General features: G+C 41.5%; 1 protein-coding gene across 2 annotated transcripts in view; it reads right to left on the reverse strand.

Moving 5' to 3' along the window:
• camkk1a (calcium/calmodulin-dependent protein kinase kinase 1, alpha a) overlaps positions 1 to 9,216 on the reverse strand; it is a 53,027-nt gene extending 43,811 nt beyond the window's left edge. For both annotated transcript variants that reach the window (XM_084073263.1, XM_084073262.1), the window contains exon 1: positions 8,946 to 9,216. The gene's annotated coding sequence lies outside the window, so the exon portion shown is untranslated. The remainder of the gene's footprint in view (positions 1 to 8,945) is intronic.
• Positions 9,217 to 13,790: the final 4,574 nt, after the last annotated feature.

Genomic DNA, 13,790 nt, shown 5'->3' on the forward strand with positions numbered 1-13,790 from the left:
TGAGCTTATAGCTGGCAGAACTTGATGAAATGAAAAACGTAGGTGATCAGTCAAAAAAGGCAACATTTTTGGATTTGTTGCTGAGGACAGATAGACAAAATACATGTGTATCCACCAAGCTTGCAAACGCATTTTACCATTCAGAAGCCTTTAGCTAGTAGCTACATGGGATAAGAGTAAACAATACTGCATCTTCATTTATGATTTGCATCTACAGTACATGGTGCAACACATACAAGTCCCCCTTGGCATCAACATTCAACCCTACTCACCGATACAAGACTGCTCTTGAATCTGTCATAAAAATCAACACCATCTGTTAGTATGCATCACAACACACAATGTGTTTACACAGTCGGCTGGCACACCTGTGAGTTGGCAACATCTATACGGCACATTGCAACAGACTTAATTGCAAGTAAGTCTATTGTAATCAAGTCTGTGTGGGCCTTCACTAATGGTCAGAAAGGTGGAGGTAGAAAGATGGAGGGCAAATTGAAAGCACAAAATAATAGATTTTTCATAAGCAGACTTATTGCCTTTCACTGCTCCTCCCCTCCACGCAAACAACTGTCATATGCGGGACCCTCTTGAGATCCTGTTCTTGAGACAGAAAGCTGCAAAAGGAAGGTTAGTCTAACCCGGGGTTGTGGGTTGGACAACAAATAGACAAGCTCCTGCACAGAGTGACAGGTACTGTAAAGCAGTATGAAGGAGTAACACAAACCCAGCCCAGCCATCTGTTAGCGTTGCTCATTGAGCTCACATGCTGTGGAGGATGCACAGCCTGTGCCACTAAAACAGGAATCAAATGGACTGCATTCAGTAGGGCTGGACAATTAATTGGCAGTAATCGAAAATCGTGATTTTAGGTTTCACAATTATATAATCCTGAAACTTGGCAATTCATTTAAACATCTTAATGGGTCAGCTGTTGTACCCTGCCATAATTTCCTATCCATTATGTATGGGTTGTTAACCAAAACATCATACAAGCCATTTCCCCATCCATCAAGCTCACAAAAACAATAATAAAATCACAGAGACCGTTACATAACATGACATGGTGCAAATAAGGACAATGAGCAACAAAGGTATTACACATTTTACAAAAACAAATCTGCATCAATAGTAATAATGACAATCACAATAATAAGTCTGTTTATAACAGGAGGACAACATTGTTAAGTAATTGCTAGGCCTGGTTTATGTGTGTTAATTATTAGGATACGTTCAATAGATAGATGTCCTTTATTATCCACAAGGGAAACTCCTTTTGCTCGGGTCAATGCTTACATTCAAGACAAGACGATACAAAAATATACACAATTAAAACACCAAGCAATTACTTCAATTCTATAAAAGGTAAGATAATTCTAAATTTAAAAGGGTCTTTAAATGAAAGCAATGTCCTCTCCACACTTGTGGAATGCCCATAATGTGTTTGTGTATGCTTTCATGTGTGTATGTGTGAGTGTGTGAGTGTGTGAGTGTGTGAGTGTGTGAGTGTGTGAGTGTGTGAGTGTGAGTGTGAGTGTGAGTGTGAGTGTGAGTGTGTGTGTGTGTGTGTGTGTGTGTGTGTGTGTGTGTGTGTGTGCGTGCATGTCCATGGAAGCTATTAGCACACAGAGTCCAGCTCATCTAGACGCCTGCCTATCATGTCATGGGGGGCATTAGCAAGCTAGTCCAGTTCGACCAGGTGAGGGGGGTCAGGAATTAGACGGTTTGTTTTTATTAAGAAGCCTAATGGCAGAGGGGATGAAACTGGCACTGCCCTTTGCTTTCTTGAATATAGAGGCACCATATCTCCTACCCGAGGAGGCAGGACCTCAATGTTAAAATGGAAGGGACTGCTACAAGTAGTATACTACTGTGGCTTTCCTCTGGGTGCAGTCAGTGCCGACCAACTGCTCTTATCGCTTGATAACGCTATCAGCCCAATAAACGGAGCAGAGCAAAGGCAGATCACTTAAGTACTTGTTTGACAAATGCTCAACAACCTGTTATGATTGCTTTGTGTCTTTAAGTGCTTTGGGCACACTTAATAGCAAGCCAAATAACATTTCTGGGAAATACAAGGATCTTACAAATGCCTAAAGTTATCTACTCAAGGAAGAATGTAAGAGCACCCATTTTCAACCTCATCTTCATATAATTAGTACTCACTAATGCTCATTATAAGATATGGCACCATTTCTGTCTCCACCAGCTCAGTGGCCTAGTTAGAGTTTCAGCCCTGTGATTGAGAGGTTGGCGGTTCAATCCCCGGCAGACTCATACCAAAGACTATAACAATGGTACCCAATGCCTCCCTGCTTGGCCTTAGCACCAAGGGTTGGATTGTGGGTAAGTCCCTTCGACATACTAGTCATGTCTAGGGGGTGTATTTGTACACCATGACTGGGGGATGTACTTGTACATCAAGCCACATCACGCTATGAATCAGGAGATAGACTCCTGACCTACAGTATAGGCCGCATGGCTCAGGAACCGTTGTTTCACAAGGCTACTCTGTACTTACCATTTCTGTCTACTCGCTCTGCATCTCAGAGGTAGGCTGTGGACAGTTCGGAAACTTGCCTACCAATGACACTACCGGTGGGGATTCCAAGCTAATGAAAGCTACACACTGCACGCTGAAATGACCACAGATGATGTCATTATCGGAAGGCAGGTTTCTGAACTGTCCAGTGTCCACAGCCCACCTCTGAAACGCAGGGCGAGTCGACAGAAATGGTGGCATCTTTTAATTACCATTGGAGAGGACCAATTAAATGAAGAGAAGGTTGAAAATAGGTGGTACTCCTTTAAGTAGTACTGTTGGCTATATTGCAAAGTCTTGTTAAATGTGAGATTGAAACGTTATACTTACCATTGTAGTTTTTATGTACAACCTACTATGGACTGCTGAGATCACCCAATTTCCCATTCAAGGAAGAATAAACTTGCATTTGATCTTGTTTTATGTGTTAATTTAAAACTAATCTCACAGCTGAACGTAGAGCACTTCCACATATTAATGAACTCACTGGCCTGCAGATAGTGTCACCACACTTTTAAAATGCATGTTTTGTAAAGAAAATACATTTATATAAAAAGATTGCAAATTAGTTAGATGAGAAAGGACTTTCATGTGAGCAAGCATTATAACTTGCATGCAAGTAATGTGCATTAGATGTATTTACATAATACATACGTTTTACCCTAAATATCTACATGTAATGCATAAGTGAAGGTAGATATCAACATTTCAAGAGAAACAGAGAGCTGGAATATAATTTGGGATTTAGTGAGCATCAGAGACCAGAGTAAATGATTCTCCTTTAAACAGTGAAACGTTTACAATAAAGAATGACAGGAAAGACGGAAGACAAAGATGGAAGAGGCTGTTGCATTGATGAGCTATCAGGGTGACTTTGGTACATGATTCTAACATAAGATGTATATATGTATGACCACATGTACTTAAACAAACCTGCCTATAGTGCGCACAACATCCTGGTAAAAAGCTGTCAACAGACACTAAGGATGACTCAGCTGACCCTTGCCTGTGTTACTCCATAAACATGCCTGCAGCTTTTCCAGGAAATTATACACTACCAGTACTAGCTGAGTCACTACTGCAACTTTAAATGACTGTGAGACATAGTAATAAAAGCAAGGCTTGATTTTGTTTGATGTCTCACAGTCATTCTAGGTAGGGAGCCTAAAACTGTGTCTTCGCTTGCAGACCGCATGACGCACTTAAATCACTTATCATAAGTATTCTATGTCTCTATGGGGTTTATAGAGTCGTGGAGCCATTTATCTTGATCTCGCTCACATTCTGTTTAAAAACAGACACATCTTTTAAAGATATATTTTTGGGGGCTTCTTATGCCTTTATTGACACTGAAATGAAGATAGAGAGGAGACGGGAAGAGAGAGATGGGGAGTGACATGCAGCAAAGGCCGTCGGGATCGGGACTCGAACCTGTGACGCGCTGTCAGGCTACATTGAGCCTAGGTGCCCAGACCGCTAGGCCAGCGGCCCGGACCAAAACAAACACATCTTTGTAGTCTCCCTTCATTTGACATCACATTGTAATGAAGTGCCTAATCCCCATGTTTCATAGTCCTAATGGATCGAAGCATGAGACAGACTAGGCTGTCAAAAAACTGCAAAAGCAAGACAAAACCCTGGGAGTCAAAACCCCAGTAGGGCAGTTCACACCAAGCACGATAACTGTAATCTAAAGACATAGTTTTAAAAATCGTTCTAACTCATGTGGATCATGGCAGAGTTCACTTCACACCACAACTATTATGCAGCTAATGGACTTAAGGCTTGCAGTTCCACTTAATTGTTGCTGTAGCACATGCAGAGGAACACCTCATTCCTCATCGTTCAATACCCCTGCTGACAGGTGCCCTTGGCTAACCTGTTGGGAGTCACTAGTGCTGTGACAAAGAACGCCATCCCTCCTGCAAACACGGTGCCTGCCTACCTAGGTACTGCGTCTTACTATTTACCGGTAGTCGTTTTGGGATGCAAGATAGAGCTGCATTGGTTGATGACGTTACGATTTCATAGGCAAATGTTGTCTATTCTTTGGTCCTGAAGTCAAGAGCAAATATTGTGGACATCATTTTATGGGTAGATCTATGGTCAGTATCTTATTGCAACTACACAGCAAAATCCCAGAAGGTTAATTTAACTTTGAAAGTGTGATATTTTACCTTTACTGTGTACAGTAAGTTGTAAGTCATTTTATTATGTTTGATACATGACATAGTGATTCTGATGTGACACACACGCGTCACGCGCACACGCACACGCACACGCACACACACACACACACACACACACACACACTCAGTACCCTAACCTAATTCTAATCCCTTCCCACAAGGGCTCAAGGAGCCAGGAGCTGTTGCCATGTCCTCTTTTTGAGTAGCTGGGTCATACAGCGGCTTTGGTGCGATTAACAAGTACCATGAAGAAGTGTTAATTTGTTACGCTACAACAGCCCTTAGTCATCTCCCACAGTCAGCTAGAGCAGCCTGGGTCCCCAACCTGGGGTCAGCGGACCAGTCGCTGGCGGTCCGTGGCGCCAATCTGCATGACAAAATTATTTTGATGACACTTGCTATGCATCCCATGTCTATATGCATAAGCATACTTTTATAGTTTTAATGCCTTATAATCTGCTTAACACTGTGTAATTTATAGTTATAAGAACTCATAGTATAATGTAATGATGTGTTATGATTATTGCTATAAAGCAATACAAGTATTTATGAGCTCTTATAATTATACAGTGTTATAATAGGATAATAATGCATTATAAGTCTGCTTATAATGCATTATATACATGGGATGCATAGCAAGTGTTACCGTTATGGTATATATATTTGCAACCATTATGATTATGAACTGTAGGCTCCAGTAGGACAGCTGCATCTGGCTTGCATAGTTTTTGTGAGGTTAAGGCTAGGATTAAGGTACCTTAGCCCAAATTGCAACTGTTAGTCATAGTTGCAAAAACGCCAGGAATACGGTGGACACTAGGAAGAACTGCCAATCACAGTGGGTCTTGACAGAATGAGGGAGTAGAATAAATAGCATGTCTCAAACAGTTGCTTAATGCCATTAACAAGTAAGACAAGAGGAATGCGCTTCTGTATTCATTTAAATTCAACATCAGCAGTTGAAATTATTTTCAAATAAAACATATTACAAACACAAGTCAAATTTAAGGATTCAAAACAAAGATCCAGCATTAAGATTGATTTAAAGAATTGCCTGATAACAACATATATGTATTTGGCCTGTTGAGGATATCATGGTGTGTGAAAATAAACATGAGCACAACATTTTTATGATTTATGCATATCCAACTTTATCATGGTTTAAAAGCAACATAATAGAAGGTTGCGAGCCTAGCACAGAATCCCTTGGTAAATGTGTCTGCAGACAAGTGGAGATGGGAGCAATCCTGATGCTAATAGGAAATGAATTTTCCTGAATTTAATTTATAGAAACAAAAATGAAGCTGTCTAGCAATAAAAAGTAGAAACCCCCTTGACCTGTGTTGTAACAAAAATTGGTCTTCTTTGCCCTTCCCTTGAGAATACTGCTGCAAACTCAACAACAACCCACTTAATTGAGCCCCACCCTAACAGGCCCATTTCTAGAGGAGAGCCATAGACAGACCCATTACATGAAGAGTCATACAACTCTCCTGTGGTTCAGACATCAGCCAGAAGGAAATGCAATTTGTAGCCTGATCATTTATATTTGATTGTCTAAACTAAAGCCTCATTTATACTTTGTGGTACAATGTTGTCGCACCCTGAAAATAGCTGCTGCTCTACAAGCTCACAACATGTTACCGATGTGATGCGTTGCGAGCTTAGAGCCGCTATGCTATATTTCAGCATGAGACGTCATCATAAGATGTAGCCTAAATTAGTAATTAATAACAGTGCAAACTGCTATATTTTGCATAACAACTGGCATGCATTTGACATCTTAAATCTACAAGTCCAAGCCAAAATGTGGTTCTGCGTTGGTAGGCCTACTGTTGTGTTTGCCATGTCTAGCCCTATTCTTCTGCCTACTGTACACATACGGCATGTCAGGTATGAGCGAATACGGGAAGTGGATCAACGTTACGTGATTCTCTTGTTTGACCTGGCAAAAACTTGGATGTGTGTCTCAAAGAATATGATTATTGGCAGAATTTAGAATATTTGGCGGTCCGTTAAAATCTTTTGAGATTGGTGGTTGTTGCAATTACCTGCACTACAATACTTCACCATACGTTGCGCTATGACGAAATAAACCCACAAAATGTTACAATGTGTACGTTCTGTAATTCCAAATGGTGAAAGCCCGGTAGTTTCACCCGGCAAAGGAATGGCGGATTCGGTGTGTCTCAAAGAATTGTTTAGAAACGTATTCTAATAATATTCAGAACATAGAGAGATCCGTGTCATCATATTGTTTACTTTGACTGGTGCACTTAGAAAATATAGCACAGATTAAAACATTTGAACTCAAAAATTGCCATGCTGACAAATATCGGTCTGTGATTGAACTGCAGTTCAAAGAATTGTGGGACATCCATTATACTCGAGGTCAAGGAATGGAGCTCATTTAAGAGGTTGTGCACAACCCTGGGAAATGGATGGGACACTATTGTTGAAAGTATACCATTTAATGCATTCTCATTCAAATAATCTACTACAACTACAATGCTTTTAGTGGAAAAAATGCTTTTCAGAATCATGTTGAATCATGATTGAGATTACCCAAAATGTGAACAGTATCACGTCAAGTCAGCATGACTTGACAGTCACTGTAGGCATTCACCTTACGTTCCCTTTACTAGATGAAACTGTATTACAGTACCTTTATTTCGATGATGATGATGATGATGATGATGATGATGATAACAGATATGGGGGGTGTCAATAATAAGCTACATAATCACTGTGTATCATAATGATTAAATCAATCAAAATGTCATAACTATAATGACACGCAATAGGGATAAACAACACAGTAGACAGCTGACCTGAATGATTGTTAATGACATTGACAGTGTAGTTACGTCCCAAATGTATCCAATTTAAAATCTTAATGTGACAGCTCCAGTCGGTAACCGGATAACTCGCCCCAAAACACGCTCGCCTCCATTTCTTTCGCGGACCAGCGGTTCTTGTATTCATTTTGACTGAGGATAAGATTAGAAATAAGTTTAGGGTTAGGCATAGTTTTAGTGAGGTTAAGTTTGGGAATAAGGTTAGGGTTTGGCACCGTTTTACTGAGGTTACGTTTAGGAATAAGGTTAGGTTTAGGCATAGTTTACTGAGGTTACGTTTAGGAATACCTGGGGAATACCGCCGGATTTGCCCCGGGGCGACTGTGTTTTGGGGCGAGCGTTCTGGTATTCCTCCAGTCACTATGCATAATGCGCCTTATACTGACAGGTGTGTTTCACCACACAACAACACAATAATGTCAGCGAATTCCCGTGCGTGTGTGTATGTGAGAGAGACAAATAACCACCATAGCAGGTGTGCAATGTGTTACACATTGTTGTCAGTGTTGCCAGATCGTGTGAGAGAAATAAGCAGCCGGGTCTACGAAAACAAGCCCAGAAGAAGTGACTGTGGCCACATGAGCACTTAAAAATCCATTATCCTATGCGTCGGCTATTTGAAAATAGCAGATCTACAAGCTCACAACCGGCACGATGCGACGCGTTGTGAACTTGATCTGCTATTGATTTTTAAATCATGGGAAAGAAAAGGGAAATGTGGAATACTTTGAACACATCTTTCATGGCACAAAATATTTTAGATGGGGATGTGCGGAGTCTGCGGACGATTACATATTAATCGGGGTCCTTGACATGAAAATGTTCGAGAACCACTGGTTTAAACAACATTCAGGAAACAAGCTAAAAAAACTGCAACCACCAATATTTACAAGCAACTTTACAGAAAAACAAGCCCAAAGTCGCTTATAATAAGCAGACATGGCAACACGTGTGTGTGTGTGTGTGCGTGTGCGTGTGCGTGTGTGTGTGCGTGCGTGCGTGCGCGTGCACACATACAGTATTACAGTGCAGTTCCACGCAGACAACTCTACGAGCGGCGCGTGCCCCACACACGCGCGCGCGCGCACACACACACACACACACACACACACACACTCCACCATGTAGCACATTGATTGGCATTGTAATGCTGTGCCATTGTGCTTGCTATACATTAATTAAAGCCGGCTTTCATTGTGGAGAGGATATAATACGAGTGCAATGAAATCCACAAGCAGGCGCGTAGTTCTCTTTTTTCTATTAAGCACCTACAACACAGATTACTCTGGCATGAAAAACAAATAATACATTAACACGGGGATTGATTGAATCGTATCACATAAAAGTTGAACTTACCAAAAAGTGGTCTTGGTCAAATGTTGGTCACTATTTGAGCCACAGCGGGATCCGATCAGCGTCCAGTTGATAAATAAACAAAGCTGCAAACCTACTGACTGCACACGGGATCGGCCAGCTCACTATGCTACACCAATACACTTAAACGGTACAGTAAACGTGGTGACAAGTGACAACTGATTCTAAAACACTCGCATCATCCACATACACGCTTCCCCACACAGTCAGCACCGATTGTACTCATGCAGCTGCAACAATAAAATGTGTCCCATGTTTCACACCCTCTCTTCCGGAAAACACACTAGACAGCACAGCAGTTCACTGGCAGCGTTGCCATGTCCGCTTATTATAAGCGACTTTGGGCTTGTTTTCTGTAGAGTTACTTGTAAATATTGGGGGTTGCGGGATTGCGTTTTTTCTAAAGTGTAGTTGCTTGCTTCCTAATGTTAAATCAGTGTTTCTCAAATATATTGAGGTCAAGGACCCCCGAATTAATATATATTGTCTGCAGACCCCCATCTGGAAACATTTTATGCCAGGCATCGCGACGTGTTGTTAGCTTGTAGATCGGCTATTTTCAAAAAGCCAATGTATTATGTTTAAAGGGCGAAGGGCTCGCTTCTTTTGGGCTTGTTTTCATAGACTGGTTGCTTGTTTCTCTCTCAAAACCTGGCAACATTGTTCACTGGTTCACTCCCCTTTCTGCCACAATCTGTCCCTGACTGTGCTTCAGTATAGCCTACTGTAATGTACTGCTGCAGCTACTAGTGTAGTCTACTGTAACATACTGCAGCCAGCTACTAGTGTAATAGACTACTGTAACATACTGCAGATACTAGTGTAGTCTACTGCAACATACTGCAGCCAGCTACTAGTGTAATAGACTACTGTAACATACTGCAGATACTAGTGTAGTCTACTGTAACATACTGCAGCTACTAGTGTAGTAGACTACTGTAACATACTGCAGCTACTAGTGTAATAGACTACTGTAACATACTGCAGCTACTAGTGTAATAGACTACTGTAACATACTGCAGCTACTAGTGTAATAGACTACTGTAACATACTGCAGCTACTAGTGTAGTAGACTACTGTAACATACTGCAGCTACTAGTGTAGTCTACTGTAACATACTGCAGCTACTAGTGTAGTAGACTACTGTAACATACTGCAGCTACTAGTGTAATAGACTACTGTAACATACTGCAGCTACTAGTGTAATAGACTACTGTAACATACTGCAGCTACTAGTGTAATAGACTACTGTAACATATTGCAGCTACTAGTGTAGTAGACTACTGTAACATACTGCAGCTACTAGTGTAGTCTACTGTAACATACTGCAGCTACTAGTGTAGTCTACTGTAACATACTGCAGCTACTAGTGTAGTCTACTGCAACATATAAAAATATATGCAAAAATGCAAAAAAAAATAAAAAAAAATCAGTCCTGAGGAGTGTGCGGTCCCTTCTTTTGAAGGTTGTCTTCTTTTAGCTTTATACATATCTCTTGCGCTGACCTGCAACTCCAGTCGGGGTGCACGAGTCTTATTTAGTTTATATATATTCATACAACAAAAGATTTGTGTAAAATAGAAAGGACTTATAATGTAAGAGAAGTAACTGCATATACTGTATATATATATATATATATATATATATATATATATATATATATATATATACATACATACATACATACACATATATACACACACACACACACACACACACACACACACACACACACACACACACACACACACACACACACACACACACACACACACACACACACACACACACACACACACACACACACCTTTAGTGACCTTTAGACCATGTTCATAGTCCCAAATGACTTAAGCAAGTTGCAACTGCAACCACTTGCAACAGAATCCCCAAAGTGCACCGACCCGCAACGGGTCAATTCAGACCGCTGCGTTGCGAATCATTGGTGTGGACTGGGCTTTAGAGCATGTATTAGAACCTTGTTTGTTGCTGCCATAACCAAAAGGGAAGTTGATTGCAATTTCCCTGGCAACAGACAGTTTCACCATACAACACACAAAAACAGACACGGTGGGACCATAGCATATTCACCTACATCCAAACACATTTCTTCGACAAACAATCTTTCTCTCTCTCTCTCTCAGACACACACACACACACACACACACACACACACACACACACACACACACACACACACACACACACACACACACACACACACACACACACACACACACACACACACACACACACACACACACACACACACACACACACACACGTCAAACTTTAAAACTAAGGTTAGTTTATTTTTGTTTCGGTCATGGTTTAAAAAAAAAAACAGTTGAGCATACAGAATATTTTCAACAAGATCATTTGACCGAAAAGGTTTGGGCTGAAGCCAAAGCTTATTATGCCCACCTTATTAATATTGAAATTAAATGACTTGTCATAAAAGAAAAGGAAACGGAAATGTGACGTGTTGTGAGCTTGTAGATAAAAAAATAAATAGTTAAAGTGTTAATTGGCTCAGTGGTTAAGTAGTGGATTTCATTTAGGGCCTATCACAGATTCTATGCTGCTACTGAGAGACTGTGCATGAGTATATCAGTACAAGTAGAAAATTGCACTTCTCAGAACGCCGATCTCTGCTAGGCCGGGTTGCCTACCCAGGGCTTTGTCAGTTGTGGGGTGCAGCCATCAGGACACGAGAAACTGTGGGGGAATTAGAGTTTTTACGACAGACACAACTGACAGGTATAACAGACAGGTGTAACTTTTTGCGTTTGTGGCACTCCCTATGGGCAGAAGTGAAAGCACTTTTGGACAGTGCTCTATAGAGGCCCCTTGGATGTTGCGTTCATGATATATGCTGTTTTATGTACGAAATAGGTCCCGTCCACAATTTATAAATCTAATTACAGGCAAGCAGTATGTAGTATGAAAACCCTGATCTGATAGTCATTGTCATGTAACGAATGAGAGCATTTGTGAATAATTTGGTGGTGGTGGTGGGGGGTCAAGTTTGTGTAGCATTTGTGGTGCCACCGTTGCATGATTTTGGCTCTGCGTTGCTTTGAGTCCCCTCAATGTGTGACTAAACTTTGGAGCAGATTGGATGCTGTGATTTATGGCCCCTCCTGCAAACTTTGGAAGCCAATCGTAGTCAATTGGAATGGATATAAAACATCTAACTGATACATCACAACCTTCAAGAATTGTAGGCAACAAGGTGAAGCAGCCTGTTATAGCACCACCATGATGTCGATTTGAAAGATTTGGCCTGGACTGGAGTTTCTTCCATGGCTTACTGGGAGTGTATGTGCAAAGCTTCACGCCGATCGGTGCAGTGGTGTCCGAGAATAGCTGCACAGTGTCTCTCAGACGCACTGTCAGATGCAGGGGCAAAAACATAATCCCTGCCTGGCGGAAATTATGAAGCCTCTGCCTAAATTGAACCAACTTGCCACGTCACATTGATACTAATGAGTTCCACTTCCTCTCTCTTCAGAGCCCTGGGATTCCCCTGGAGCTCTGGCACTGCCTGTGGGTATGGTCTGCATGTGCCATTTCATGAGGCCTAATGAAGCAGGAGGTGCTTAGTTTAGATTAACCCATGAGCACATGGGGGAGTGTGTGGGCCCTCTGGTGGCTCCGGGGGCCCTATGCAACCACATAACATTGTTCTGTTCATAACAGCAAGAAACAGCCTTGGGAAGATGTAATGGTACCAGTACACAGGTCCACCGCAATCCACAGCAAGTCCCCCTGGGGTCTATAAGTGGACGTATCCCTATACTAGACATGGCCGAATAGGGATGCTACCCATTAATGTGGTTAAAACAAGTAAAGGTTCTAGGGACAAGATACTTGAGTCAGACAAATCCATATCCAGCTGACGGTGTTGGCCTGTGTGGGGAGGGAAGCCGGGCGGTGAGGGTGATATTTGTCACTGCAGGTACTCCTATGGTTTGGGGTGGCGCCTGTTAGCAAGGAGTGTTGGGCGGGGGGAGTAGGATGAACGCTCTGTCCTCCCGGTGGGGGCTCCTCATTGGCGTAGGATATAACAGCAGCGACAAGTGTGTGTTGGGAGGAATCAATTGGCTTAATGACTAGACTAAATTGGGGAGAAAAGGGGGTAAAAAGCACAAAAAATGCTTATGATTTTCTTTCTTTTAAGCACTAACCTATCTTAAAAGGAATGGCTGCTAGACAGTCAAACCTGCAATTTGCACTTTAATACCATTTTATTCTTCAGTTTTGACTTTAAATGGCATTGTATTTATGTTTTAAAAACAGACAGCTTAAGTTGTATGCATTGTAATTTTATTTGACTTGTTTTGTATCTGTTTTTATCTTGTACTTGTCCTACTTTCTATGTCATTTTGTGTTATTGTTATTTGTCAGGGACTAAGGTTTATTCTTTCCAACTCCTGAGTCCCGTATACTTACACCGCATTCAAAATGTACTGCACTGACTGACTGACTGAAGGTCACAGACAAGGTCAGCGAGAGAAGGATGAGGCTAGGGCACTGCTCAAGACCCTGATGCTAGACAGGAGGGTGTGGAGGGCAGCGAATCAGGAGTCCCGAGTTGGTGTTGGCTAGACTGCACACACTCACGCATGTGTTTGTTCAGTAAAAGGGGTCTCCCGCTCCATATCTAAGTAAACAGAAAATACTTTTGAGTGGGAACTCATACAGGATACAGGATAAACAAGTGAAATTGGAAATGATTTAACAGAAAAATGTACAGACAAAATTGTAACACTATGAAACTGATGCTGATAAATGTTCTTAGTGGGGTTCTTTCTCCTGATTGGAGAT

Source organism: Gymnoscopelus microlampas (genome assembly GCF_963454915.1).
Source record: "Gymnoscopelus microlampas genome assembly, chromosome: 12".
Lineage (NCBI taxonomy): Eukaryota > Metazoa > Chordata > Actinopteri > Myctophiformes > Myctophidae > Gymnoscopelus > Gymnoscopelus microlampas.